The sequence below is a fragment of the Perca fluviatilis genome, chromosome 8, assembly GCF_010015445.1.
Source record: "Perca fluviatilis chromosome 8, GENO_Pfluv_1.0, whole genome shotgun sequence".
Lineage (NCBI taxonomy): Eukaryota > Metazoa > Chordata > Actinopteri > Perciformes > Percidae > Perca > Perca fluviatilis.
The window spans coordinates 4545863-4561193 of NC_053119.1; the positions used below are offsets into that span (position 1 = coordinate 4545863).

The 15331-nt window shown below is 41.7% G+C and overlaps 1 protein-coding gene across 1 annotated transcript in view; it reads left to right on the forward strand.

The window, feature by feature from the left end:
• The first annotated feature begins 7554 nt into the window (after nt 1-7554).
• Nucleotides 7555-15331, forward strand: part of lsp1a (lymphocyte specific protein 1 a) — a 70258-nt gene continuing 62481 nt past the window's right edge. The window contains 1 exon segment of the mRNA XM_039809086.1: nt 7555-7788. The gene's annotated coding sequence lies outside the window, so the exon portion shown is untranslated.

Genomic DNA, 15331 nt, shown 5'->3' on the forward strand with positions numbered 1-15331 from the left:
CACACACACACACAAATACACACACACGCACACAAATACACGCATGCACACACACACCAATACACACACACACACACACACACACACACACACACACACACACACACACACACAATACACACAACAATAAACACAAATACGCATGCACACACACACCAATAACACACACACACAAACACACACACACACACACACACCAATACACACGCACACAGACAAATACACTCACGCACACAAATACACACACACACACACACTAATACACACACACATGTACACACACACACACGCACACACCAATACACACACATGCACACACGCACACACCAACACACACACACACACAAATACACGCATGCAGACACGCACACGTACACACACACACACACACACACACACACACAGTCGTTGCCGTTGTTTTTTTGTTAAAAATAAGTATGTTGTTCACACGAATTAAGTTACCGACATAAGTGAAGTTGTCAGCGTTAAAAAGTCATAAAGTTGACTTCCCTACATCGACAAACCCGTATGCACGCGCACACATACACACACACACGCGCACACACACACACACACACACACACACTCACTCCTTGTAAGGTGCTCTGAGCTCTGTCCTGGGGCCTCTAAAGTTTCCTCAGCTTCTAACTTTATCCTGTCGGTCGGCAGCGGGAATGTGAGGAGACGCCTGCGAGTTATATTCAGAAGCTGTGATGTCACCAAGACGCCTTTAAAACACCTCCGTCACCAGTCTCAGGCTCTCACTGTTAGACCTGCTGTTTCAATTGGGTGTAAAGCCGGTAATTTAGCTGGATTTCTCATGGCATATATCAGGCATTATGATACATATTCATATAATATATTATAAGACACAGGTTGGTCGTTTTGTCTCTTTTTTTAGCTTTTTATTCTACCATTTTTTCGATGTTTTTGTGTACGTATTGTTCCTACATTGTTCATATAACATATTACATATTTATTCTGCTCTAATAAGGTAACTGCTAATACACTACACGGCGCTGCACCACCCCTGTCTGATTGACTAAACAACAACTTTGTAACTGAAAAACATTTAAATGCTACTTCAAATTGTTAAAATACATTACTAAATTAATTTACTATTATAGTATTATCTTTTCAGGGAATTATGCATGACTGATATTTTAAATCTCACACACACACCAATATACACACACACACGCACACACACAAATACACGCATGCACACGCACACCAATGCACACACACACACACACACACACGCACACAAATACACGCACACACACACACACCAATATACACACACGCACACACACCAATATACACACACGCACACGCACACACGCACACACACACACACCAATACACACACACGCACAAATACACACACACACATACACACACGCACACACACACACACACACACACATGTACACAAACACACACACACATGTACACACACACACACGCACACACCAATACACCCACACGCATACACGCACACACCAATACACACACACACACACACACACACACACACACACACAAATACACGCATGCAGACACACACGCACACGCACACATACACAAACACACACACACACACACACACACACACACACACGCACACACACACACACAAATACACTCACTATTATAAGACACAGGTTTGTCGTTTTGTCTCTTTTTTTAGTTTTTTATAATACCATTTTTTTTATGTTTTTGTGTACGTATTGTTCCTACATTGTTCATATAACATATTACATATTTATTCTGCTCTAATAAGGTAACTGCTAATACACTACAGGGCGCTGCACCACCCCTGTCTGATTGACTAAACAACAACTTTGTAACTGAAAAACATTTAAATGCTACTTCAAATGGTTAAAATACATTACTAAATTAATTTACTATTATAGTATTATCTTTTCAGGGAATTATGCATGACTGATATTTTAAATCTCACGTACCCCCTGCAGTGCTCCAAAGTACCCCTAGGGTTACACGTACCCCCATTTGAGAAACACTGCTCTAAACCACCTTCTGTAAACCAAGAGTATACTACTGTCTACACTGCACTATATGTCTTGTCCTGTCTCTACTTTGTATATAATATTGCACTTTTCTGCTCTTGTTGCACTTCTGGTTGGACGCAAACTGCATTTCGTTGTCTTTGTACTTGTACTCTGCACAATGGCAATAAAGTTGAATCCAATCCAATCTAATCTAATGTCTGGCCCTTGATGTGATTATGTTTTTCCAGTGCTGCCCTTAGGGAAGTTCAGTTTGACACCCCCTTATCTAAAGCCTCGCTGGCGTCTCTGCAGGACGAGAAACATGCCGTTCGAAGCTGAAACAGATCTCAGATCAGCTTGTTAGAGGCCGTCCTGGCTGGTTCTCGGTCAGCAGGGGGCGTGTTTGTTCTGTTTTTCTGCTCTGAACTGCAGCTCCGGTTGAGTTCAGATGATTGTCTGCAAGGAAAAGATGTCTGGATCCACCAAACAGATCAGATTGGCATGGGGTACTTTCCATTAAAATCTTCTCTCAATGCAAACCAAACCAGCTATTAGGCTAACTGAAATAAAACCATACCAATCTCTAGGTATGGTGAAGGGTATGTGATGATGTGGGGGGGGGTCTATTTTAATTCCAAAGGGCAAGGGAACTTTATCAGGATGCATAGTATCCTGGATCTCACTTATGCCCCCTGTATTTTAAGGAAGAACATTTATTTATTTATTTACGATACATTATTCATTCACAAAGGAAATTGGTGTCCTTAAAGGTTGGATTTTTCCAAATTTTTATTAATTAAGGCATTAAGATCAATTTCCAAAAAATGTTTTTTTTTATTCCTCTTTTTAGTCAACTTTAGCACGGGTGTGTAAACTTATCCAAGCCACTGTAACTATTAGAAATAGTGACTTTATTTCCTGCGTGGTGAAAATCACTCGGGTCATTTTCCATCTTGACTCTCTGCTGAGTCAGATAAATATCACTCTGTGGCCCTTCTTTCCTTCCTTCCTTCCTTCCCTCCCTCCTTCATGCCGTCTCCCTGCAGACCTCATGACTGTAACAGACCCTAAAAACCGACCCAGGCTGTAAAGTCATTCAGGGTTATTATGTACAGCCTGCCGCGGGTCATCGTAAAAAGTTCAAGTAGTGCCATTACATTTAGTGCCTGCTCAAAACCTCATTAACTTTCCCCTGTTTGTCCCCCGTATGTTTTCACTTTGACAGATGGTGAGGGCAGCGCAGGATTGTAGAGCCTCTCCGCACGCTTGTTGTCAAACCTGGATGGCAGGGCTGTAGTCAAGACCACCTTTGTCGAGTCCAAGACAAGACCAAGACCAGAACTAGTCGAGACCAAGACAAGACCGAGTCCAAAGAGGTTTGAGTCCGAGTCAAGACCAAAAAATAATGGCCAGGATCTCTGGGAAAAGGCACGATATGTGTGTCTCCATTTCAAACATCCCTGCAGGTTGACTGCTTTTAGCAACAGAGGTTGATTGTGGGCGACAACACTGTCGTGGTTGGCTCGCCAAAACTCTACTGCCGAAGTTGCTGGCTGGCCTGGCAACGTTAGCTAATGTCCGCTAGCATACGTACAGGCTAACTATAGCCAGTTAGCTTTGTGTGTATTAGCCAGGACACACCAGCCAGACGGCCGACAGAAAAGCCAGTTGGAATGATCAGTCGGGTCCCCCGAGGTCCAAAAAACTGCCCCGGGACACACTGAGGCGACACCGACATGAGAAACGCAATACGTCTCCATAGCAGCAGGCGGCGCTACTCTGTGTTGTTGCCCAAGAAATGAAAACCGGCAGCTGATTGGACGAACGTGTCACGTGGGTCTGTTTTCTCCGTAAATTCAAAGCCAGACTGTCGTGGCGGCTCGTTCAGAATACGATATCTCATATTGGACTAAAATAGTTCACCGAAACGTGTTTCTGAAAACATTTGAAGAGAGAAATAGGCCGTGCAGTTGCTGAATCTGTCTTTATTTCAGATCAACAAAGGTCAGTTTAAAAGATTTTCATCAGATTTTGAGAGACTCTAAGTCAGGAGTCACCAACCTTTTCTAAACTGAGAGCTACTTCATGGGTATTGAGTCATACGAAGGGCTACCAGTTTGATACACTCTTCTGAAATAACAAATGTGCTCAGTTTACCTTTAGTTATATATGATTATATATGATTAATGATAGTTATATATGATTATTAATGATTAATGATAGTTATATATGATTATTAATGATTATTGATACTCATCTATGTGAAGACGCTGATCATGTTAATGATTTCTCACAATAATTATCAACAATGACTTAACAAGGTGGGAAACAGACAATATCAATATTCAATTTTCATTTTTAGAACAGACCTGAGGGCTACTCATGTGGTCCTTGGGGGCTACCAAGCTGGCACCATGTTGGTGACCCCTGCTCTAAGTCACGCTCACCCCTGCTCGCCATTTCCAGGTGAGTCCCGACTGCCCTGCCTCCGACTGAACACGTCAGGTCGGCCAAAATGAACGCCGACAGCCCCCCCCCAGACTGACGACGGCACGGGACGCACCGAACAGACTCGAGTCACCGACCTCGCCAGGCTGTCCAACGGCCGATTATCGGCCTGGTGTAGGAGCGAAGCTTAATACTTCATCCGATATAATGTGTGTTTTGTGTGTCTCTTCCCGCTTTAGCTCACTCTGCAGGAATGCACCGTTCCTGCTCTCTGCTGCTTTAATGAGGCCGCATTCCTCCACCTGAACGTGGGATCTCCGCTGCATTCACTCCAGCAGCAGCCTGTACGCTCAACACACCTCCTGCGTGCCGTGAAGCTCCCGGTGGGGGGGGGGTAAGCTGTTAAATGAACTACGCTGCCATAAAAAGCCGTCAGGACTAAAGCTCATAAAATCCTGCGACTAGAGGAGAGTGCAGGACAGAGAGCGATACGCAAATACACCGTTTAGTTTCACTGTTCTCCAGGTACGGGTGTTTGGAGCAGAAAAAACTCATTCGCGTTTCCACGATGACAACTAAATGTTTAAGAACAGGAGGACAGGATATGAGAGGAGGACATTTGTAAAGTGAACTGAAGAACAAGTCTACACATCTTCCTTTATTTGTCATTTTTATGAACCACATGAAAACTAAATTGTGTTTCCACATCCACTATCAATAAGTCAGTGCAAGACAGAAGACTTAAAAATTCTAGGCTCACGAATAAAAAAACGTAATAAATACACTAAGATTTTAGCGACCAACATCACACTAGAGCCGCAAAGATTAATCGATAAGTTGTCAACTATTAAAAATCGCCAACCATTTTGATAATCGATGAATCGGTTTGAGTCATTTTTTTAATGAAAGAAAAGTAAAAACGTCTCTGATGTCAGCGTGTTTAATGTGAATATTGTTCTAGTGTCTTCTCTCCTCTGTGACAGGAAACTGAATATCTTTGAGTTGGGGACAAAATAAGACATGTGATGATGTCATCTTGGGCTTTTTGGGGAAACACTGATCCCCATTTTTCACCATTTTCGTTCATTTTAGAGACACAAACGACTAATTCATTCAGAAAATACCTGACAGATGATTCGACAATGAAAATAATCGTTAGATGCAGCCCTATACCAAACAGAGAAATAGAAGTGTTTCTCTCTCTCAGTACTACTCGGTGTACAGTATTTAAAGGTCCCATGGCATGAACATTTCACTTTATGAGGTTTTTGAACATTAATATGAGTTCCCCCAGCCTGCCTATGGTCCCCCAGTGGCTAGAAATGGTGATAGGTGTAAACCGAGCCCTGGGTATCCTGCTCTGCCTTTGAGAAAATGAAAGCTCAGATGGACCAATCAGGAATCTTCTCCTTATGAGGTCATAAGGAGCAAGGTTACCTCCCCTTTCTCTGCTTTGCCCGCCCAGAGAATTTGGCCCACCCATGAGAGAGAGAGACATCATGGCTTTCAAACGAGCAAAGTGGCAGTTGGTCAAGGCCACACCCCCACCCTCCACCTTGCCCCCCCTCTCTCCTCCTTCATAGCTAAAGACACAGAAATAGCACATCCTAAGGAAAGCTCATTGTGGGACTGGCTCTAGTGGCTGTAATTCTGCACCAAGACTGAATTTCGGGAAAGAGACTTCAGATACAGTATTAGGGGACCACTAAGGTCTATATAAAAGAGACTTCAGATACAGTATTAGGGGACCACTAAGGTCTATATAAAAGAGACTTCAGATACAGTATTAGGGGACCACTAAGGTCTATATAAAAGAGACTTCAGATACAGTATTAGGGGACCACTAAGGTCTATATAAAAGAGACTTCAGATACAGTATTAGGGGACCACTAAGGTCTATATAAAAGAGACTTCAGATGCAGTATTAGGGGACCACTAAGGTCTATATAAAAGCATCCAAAGAGCATCATGTCATGGGACATTTAAGTAAAAGTTCATCAAAGTAAGTAATACTTTTACTTAAGTAGATTATTTTTGTAGCCTACTCTTTCCACCTCTGGTTATTAGTAGGCCTACTTTAACTAAGGATCTGAATACTTCCTATATCAGTGTTTCTCAAATGGGGGTACGTGTCCCCCTAGGGGTACTCTGAAGGACTGCAGGGGGTACGTGAGATATTAACCAAAATGTTTAATAGTTACAAGGCTGTTGTCCAGAACATTGTTCCTCTTTATGTAGAATTTGTTTTTTCTTACCAAAAATGTGACAATGTGTCTCCTTCTTTGGACCTAATCTTGCCTTCCTTCTACTTTTTTTGAAGTAATGTTTTCAAAGTTTTTGATTCTATTTTGACATATTCTTTCTCTTACTTCCTTCCTTCTTTCTACCATCTTTTTCCACAGTTTTTGTCTCATTTTCTCATTGGCATTTAAATGTTTTTTTTTTTAGGTACAAGGCTGCTGTTCATTAAATCTATCGCTGACAGCGCTGTAGCCTACTGTTCTTCTTTATATAGACTTTTCTTTTTTCTACCAAAAATTATTAGCGCTGTTCCCCCACTAACACAGAACGTTTAGGGAACGTTAGTTTCTGGTTCCCTAAAGGTTAGTTCGAACCAGACCAAAATCTAACGGTTAGGGAACGTTGCCTGAGGGCTATAACGTTCCCTAAACATTAAGGGAACCAACCAATGGGAACGTTCTCCTGTGGTTGCACTGTACCTCCACACAACGTTCCCGTTTGGTTGTTTTTGGTTGTGTGGAGTGCGGTTTTAGTTATGGTTTATTTATACCAGCTCCATTTAAGTTTTTGAATTAGCATATAAAAGGTTTGCAGTCACTTGATTTAAATCTTAAAAAATCTAAGTTAGAAACAACATAGCAAGAAAATATATTTTTAGGCTGATAACAATTTTGTTAAAAACAATACAGGAGGTACTTGGCTTAAAGAAACAATTCAAAAGGGGGAACATTATTGAAAAAAAGTTTGAGAACCACTGGCCTAAAGGATCTGAATACTTCTTCCACCTGTGTCTCTCTCTGAGGCGAGTGTAAATCTGGCTAATTGTGAGCCAGGTGTGTGATTCTCTGTCAGCAGTGCACACCTGTGATCAATCAGAGCTCTGGGTAGTCTGGTATAGGGTCCACATCCACTGCAAAACTCTGCACTGAAAACTCTACGAAGAGGTTTTAACTTTATCACAATATCACCTCACTTATCCATAAACTGCAGAGCCGACTGGGAGTGAAAACTGAGCTTGGACATTTTAATTCAGCTTCCCATCTGTCAGCAAGAGGAGGTTCCTTTTTCTGCTGATTTATTCAAGGTTAGTAGCCTAAATCACTTTGATGATCTACAGTGTGTCCAGTTCTTTCAAACTCCTCCAAGTAACAAAGACACTTTGTTGAAGTCAGGGTTTTGCAATGTGTGATTTTTGAATTGTTTGTTTTTTTAGTTCTGTGTCATTCCAACAAAATAGGCTACATCATCTTGGTGAATGGCTTTTTTTTTTTTTTTTTCTCCCAGGCTTTATTAAAATAGCTTAGCTGGCTAATTTATGTTTCACAAAAGTCATGGTGCGTTACAGTTACACAACCAGAAAGTCGGTATTTGCGAGTTCCCAGTCAGAAATTTTAACTAAAGTCACATTTTCGACCAGAAAAGTCACGAGAACTTCACACCATCCCCCCCCCGAGCTCGAAATCCAAAATGGCGGCTCCGTGCATCAACATTAGTGAAAGCTGTAGAGAGATAAAGTTTATTAGCACTTCTGTCGTAGTTGTGATTCATAAAATGAGTCGTACACACCGTCCTGGTTAACTTCTATCTGTGACCATGTTGCTACGGTGTTTACATACACAAAATACGACGTAATGCGACGCGTTATCAACTGGCATTGCTAGCAACGGCTAACCTGGATTAACCACAGCCAACGGCTAACATGGCTACAGCTAAAAGCCATGAATTAACCACAGCCAACGGCTAACATGGCTACAGCTAAAAGCCATGAATTAACCACAGCCAACGGCTAACATGGCTACAGCTAAAAGCCATGAATTAACCACAGCCAACGGCTAACATGGCTACAGCTAAAAGCCATGAATTAACCACAGCCAACGGCTAACATGGCTACAGCTAAAAGCCATGAATTAACCACAGCCAACGGCTAACATGGCTACAGCTAAAAGCCATGAATTAACCACAGCCAACGGCTAACCTGGCTACAGCCAAAAGCCATGAATTAACCATAGCCAACGGCTAACCCTTGCTACAGCTAACAGCCGTGAATTAACCATAGCCAACGGCTAACCCTTGCTACAGCTAACAGCCGTGAATTAACGACAGCCAACGGCTAACATGGCTACAGCCAAAAGCCACAAATTAACCACAGCCAACGGCTAACCTGGCTACAGCTAACAGACGTGAATTAACCACAGCCAACGGCTAACATGGCTACAGCCAAAAGCCATGAATTAACCACAGCCAACGGCTAACATGGCTACAGCTAACAGACGTGAATTAACCACAGCCAACGGCTAACCTGGCTACAGCTAACAGACGTGAAATAACTATAGTCTGATTGCTTTATTTATATAGCACATTTCAGCAACAGGGAAATTCAAAGTGCTTTACATAAAACATGAAAGAGCAGTTAGAACACAATTAAAAACTATTTAAAAGACGAGAATACATTTTACAGTGCAGTATAAGAATTTAAAGAACTGAGAGATAAAATACGTGAATAAAGAGCAGTTAAAACATTTAAACATTACCCATGATTGACAAAAACTTTATAGTATACTATTTCTTTTTTTTTTTAAGGGCCAAAACTGTCTCCTAAGCCCCTCCACAAGGGAGAATTAATGTGTGTGCAGGAGCAGTGATTAACATGCAGTTAGACCCTTCCCCCTGTGGCCCTGATTGGTGCATCTGAACAGGCAGCTGTGGATTTTTGCAAATCACACTACAGGCTGTAGGTGGAGCCAGAGGAGCTGGATTATTTTTTTTAATGACCTTCTTCATGTAGCTCTACTGGAACATAGGGTCAGTTTCAGCAAATATGACAGAAATTTAGTTTTATAAGGCTTACTTACTGCACCTTTTTAAGTTGTTGGCATATGTCACCGACTATAGCGAAGTGTGTGTGTGTGTGTGTGTGTGTGTGTGTGTGTGTGTGTGTGTGTGTGTGTGTGTGTGTGTGTGTTAAAAAAAGATTTCATTCGATACCACTACTTGATAACATGTGAATACTTCCACTTCTTCTTGATAACATTCAAGCATTTGTTAGTTTCCCAGTGATATTAAAAAAAAATAACGCACGCTGATGCAAAAACTACAGTTTTGTCCCGAGAGAGGTTACCTTATGAGTCGGGTGTCAGCAGATCTGTGTTGGCATGGGAACGTGTGTTTGTGTACCACCACAGGCAGAAAAAAAACACCAACAAAGGCATCGTGTTCTCAATGAAAAGCCCTCAGGGCCGTCAGCGGTTAATGTCGCTGTGTTTACAGTACACAGCCGGGTTCATCCAGCAGCCGACGATCACTCAGTCATCTTCATCACATCTTTCCCTTCGGATCCTCTTTCCCCTCGTCAGCATCTTTTCTTTCCCATGTTTTTAATCATCTGAAACCGAATCCCTCCGCAGATACTCGGCTGCACAATGAGACCCTGTGGCTGCTTAGTGTGTGTTCCTCTGCCAGGGTTGAGGGTTTGATTCCCTCTGAATACGTATGCACTGTGAGGCTGTTTTTAGTCTTGAGTGTATTACAGTAAATGGGTGAAATGATTGTTACAGAGTAGTCCACAAGAGATCAAATAAAATGCCAGATTTCTGCCCCTTCAGGAGGTCAGGGTTTCTGAGCAGTGGTCGAAGACTAGATAATGACAAATACTTAAAGGTTTTGTACTCGGACATTCGGGACATTAATATAGCTTCAAACATATTTGCTATGAAAAGAAATTAGGAAGTAATGGCGTCCTGTGCAAAGAATGAAATCGCACTCCCTCCTGTGTTTTGTAATCTGAGCTTCTCTGTTCTTTGTTTTGGAGATGTTAGTGTGCGAGTGCCCTGTGTGTGGTATCAGACGCTGACCCCCCCCCCCCCAAAAACGGCCACTCAAGTCAAGTAGCAGTTAGAACTCCTATTTAGGGTTATAGTGGCGGCGCCCTCTAGTGGCTGTAGTGGTTATGACGGCGAAGCAGGAAGTAAGTTGGCGGAATGGACCAACAGATCCCGTTGCTCTGGACGGAGACCAGTGAAGGATATTAGAAGTCTCTTTCCCGGTGATCTCTTGCTTTACTGAGCAGCCTCCAACTGAGAGAGACAACGTAGATGTGACGTGAGCAACCTGTCTGAAAGTGTGAAGTCTTTTGGTAGCTGTGCCGAGAGAAATCTCAATCATTCCCAATCTTACAGAGACGGAGAGCGTAGGTATATGTAAGGAGATAACATAGGCACAGGCTAATTACTGATCACTAACATGCTAGTTAACATTAGTCATTAAACCTAAACAGATAATGGAAGTCCAAACTGCCTGTGAGCTTCTCCTGTACTATACGGTAATTCCTCTACTGTGTGACAGTAAGTCTCGTGGTTATGACCCAATCGTTAGCCTATTGTTATAAAAGCGTCTGCTACGGAGCCATAACGTGAGGTACAAGGTAATGGAGCCTTTTATACATTGTCGTGTTTCTTTAGAAATAAACAACAGACAAATAGAGTCTTTAAACGCTTCAGATGTGAAGTTATTCTCTGTCAAAGTGGCGCCAAAATGAATGGGAGTCAATGGGATGCTAACGGGAGGGGATAGCTAGGTAGCATCAAAATCGCTCATAGGAGGTTCGAGTTCTGAAGCGGCTTAACCCCTTTGGGTAAGCCTCTCCCTGGAATGCGTAGCTCCTATGGCGCCATGTTGATGCTACAACGAGATCACCTCCCGTTAGCATCCCTTTGACTCCCATTCATTTTGGCGCCACTTTGACAGCGAATAACTTTACATCTGAAGCGTTTAAAGACTATTTGTCCGTTGTTTGTTTCTTAAGAAACAAAGAGGAAGGGGACTGACATCCGGCCGAAATGAGTGACATCCGCCCGAATTTCCAGCGGCAACGGAGCAATCCCAGAAGTGGAACATCTTGGATATAGACTAGTGACCTATTAAGGGATCAACCGATACTGGGTATTCAAGGCCGATACTGATTTATTAGTAGTTAATGTAACGGATATTTAGAACCGATATGCATTTACAGTGAAAATGAAAATAAAGATTTTGGAATGTTACAAACTTCAACACAACTTTGTTTAAATGCTTTAAGCAATTATTTTTATATCAGAAATTTGGGTTTCCTTTAAACCAAATTTTCCAAAAAAAGTAACGTAGATGGTTCCTTACAACGCGCTTCACAGGTAAAATAAATGATCAGCTCACTACTTTCATTCAATTTTTTGTTTTATTCAATTTTATAGCATTCAAACTGTTTTTATAAAACGTTGAAAAAGTGAGAAATGTCGGGGAAAAAATTCTCACATTAAAAAAATCGGCAACAAACGTCGGGTAAAGGGACAAATGTTTAAAGTGACGTAAACATCGAGGCAAAAGCAACAAAAGTGTTGAAAAAGACACCCAAAACGTTGAAGAAAAATTCCAATTTTAAAGGGTTAACTTTGTCTATCAAGGCCGATACAGTTAATCTGCCAACTGCTGTTTTTATGGTGTTAATGTAAAGCATGTAATGAGAGGTGCTATAAAAAATAAAATTGCCATAATCATTGATGCGTTAATGTGAAGATTCGAGAACCAGGACCCAACGATTGATCGCTCATCCAAATAGTTTCGGATAGACTTCCCTGACTGACTGTTGCAGCTCTAATCCAGTGAAGTGGATCACCTCTTGACCTCTGACCTCCAGCTGTCGGTATGTTCCTCCACCAGCGCCTGCTAGCTTTAAAGCTTTCCTCCATCCTTTTGTCGAGGGCTGGACAATCAGGTGCGTAGCACCAAATCCTGGACCCTGTAGAAAGGCATTGTCTATGGGCCCCTCTCCGCATCCACAGCTATTCATTCTAGCATCTTTTTGGGCTCTCCTCACATGAGGGCCCTGGGTACTCGGTCCCCTTTCCACCCCCAGTCCGACATGCCTGTGCACAATATATCGTTTTTAAAAAAAAAAAAGTTCTCATCACAATATTAACTGGTACAATAGACATATCGCAATAGACACTAAGATGTTTTGTGTTAGTTGAAAGAAAATATCAGCAGGAAATAACATTTTAAAAAGGAACTCATTCGTTTTTTAGTGGTGCTTTTTCCCAGTCCCTCCAGAAAAACGTGCGTATGCGATCGCATAATTCAAAGAATAATCAGCCAAAGTCTGTATATTTATGTGGGGGGGGGGCGTATTTTTTTCAAATAAGCCGCATTTTCTGCGTAAAATATGCGGGGCTTGCATGATTTCATAATCCCTGCATTTTCATTGCAAAAACTCCCATAATATATCTTAGCAGAAAGTTGAAAAATGTTGCGTTTACTTCACACGAGCAGCCATTTTCCCCTGTTGCCATGGGAACGTTATGAAGTGACATAATTACGCGACGTGAACATCATCGAAAAGCATGGTGTTGTTGGGGGGGGGGGAAATCACTTTTTTCTTCATCAAACCACAATTTTTGCAAGTTCCTGCAATTTCATCGCATAAAATTGCATAAATATCATAGCATATTCCATTACATTTTTTTAAAGAAAACGTTTCGCATAATCAGGAATTTTGCCCGCAACACTCACAAAACTGTAGGTTAGAAATTATTCTTTTATTTGTCTTTTAGTTAAACAAGCAATTTGTTGTATTTTAACAGAAAAACTGAAAGCAGCAGAAATGCAGAACTGAGTACACTTTAATATCTTTATTGCAAGTAATATCGTTATCTCTATATTTACACAACCTTATCGCATATTTTCCTCGTATCGTGCATCCCTACTTTCTTCTTCCCACGGGACCGTCTGGTCAAACGTGACAAAGCTACTTGTGAGTTTAAGTTTTTCCTAGATACGTGGACCACTCGTGTGAAATTGATAATTTTCTTTGGCAGTTTTTGCCTTTTTTTTTATTGACCGGACAGATTAAGTTAGGAAAGTGTGAGAGCGAGAGGGATGACCTGCAGCAGAAGGGCTGCAGGTCGGAACCGAACCCGCGGCCGCTGCGACAAGGACTGAGCCTCGGCGAATTGCCAGCGCCTGCTGTCTTTAAAGCTTCCCTCCATCCTCTCTTCCCACGGGATCGTCGGCTCAAACGTAAAGCTGGTATATCGTTCAGCAAGTTTTGATACCAATTTGATCCCATCTCTGTATAACGTAGTTTTTCCAGCGTGTCTCTACGACATGTAATGTTAGACAGCCAATCGCAGACATTAGAGCTTGGTAGAAGCACGCTGCGTGCTGATTGGCTCACTGACGCTGATGAGATTTCCTCCTTAGGTACTGAAGTTGGGTATTGAATGCAGTGTTGCCAGCTTAGCTTAACTTAGCTAGATTTAGCGACTTTTCAGACCCCCCTTTTCATAAAAGCGACTGGCGACTTTCTGTAGAGAAGACGCCACTAATGTACGGGCGAGCACGCCAGGTCGTTCTCTCTTGTCGCCGCCAAAACAGTCACCTCTCTCTTCTGCATACCTGTCAAGTTTTGGATTTGGAAATAAGGGAAGTTTTCCAGCAAGCAGTCCCACCACCCCAAACCAAGCTCCAGTATCCCTTACATTTTAAGACGGGTGTACAAGAAAGCTAAAATCACCACTTGTTGCAGAATGCTGAAAACATTTACAATTTATAAACATCGCTTGCCTTTACATTTTATTTTCATTCCACACACTTTTCATTTCATATTGCTTTTCTTTTACAGTTTTTTCTTTACTCTTTTAGTGAGTTATTGGACAAATCTGTTGCTGACTTTGCATTCTTTAAGACGGTTTTGGAAGGAGTGTATTAGTGGGCTGGGCCAGAGTGGTTCATCTTACATGAGAGTAGAGCGCAGACAGTTGTCTGTTGTCTAACCATCCTATTCTCTGGAACAACGTAAGAGTTAGCCGGATGGGAGGAAGATGCCGCTGACCTGGCTCTGGGCAACACAGGCTTCTTTGAGATCTCTTTATCAGCCTTTGTTTATTTCCATTTGTTTACTTCAGGCTACCTACTTAAGTAATACTTATAATTGTATATAAATTCCTATAGTTATTTTGTGGTTATTTGACTAAAGATCTCTTTCCATTTCTATCTACCTTTCTGACACAACCACTAGACTTTATGCTAATTATTGCGTAATGATGTCACACATATGCAAATGAGCATATGACATCATCTAGCTACTTTTTTTTGCGATTTTTAGAGCTGGTGCTAGCTACTTTCATTGGAAACACTGATTGGATGACGAAGCATTTTTTGATACTAAGGAGGCAAGTCGGTCGGAATTTTGTACCCAGCCCTACTCAAACATGACAAAGTTCCCTTAAACCCTTGTGTTGTCATAGAAATAAGCTCTGAAAATGTGTAGAAGAAAAATTTAACAGGAAAAAATGTTGGAAAAAGCAAAAAAAAAACGTGAAAAAAAGCTGTTTTTATTTTTTTTTCTTCAAGGTTGACAGAAGGACAACTCAGGGGTTAATTTGAATGTTTCCCCAACTTTACAGAGAGCCTGATTGTACATGGACCACTCGTGAAATTCTAAATATGAGAATTTATGAGATTTTCTCTTCGGATTTGGCTCGAAGGCCTTTTATTTTTCTCACAACACTCCAACCTAAAAAGATGTAATATATCTTTCTGATGTCACTATCACCGTTCCCGTTCTCGAATAACTTGTGACTGAATTCCAGCTTGTG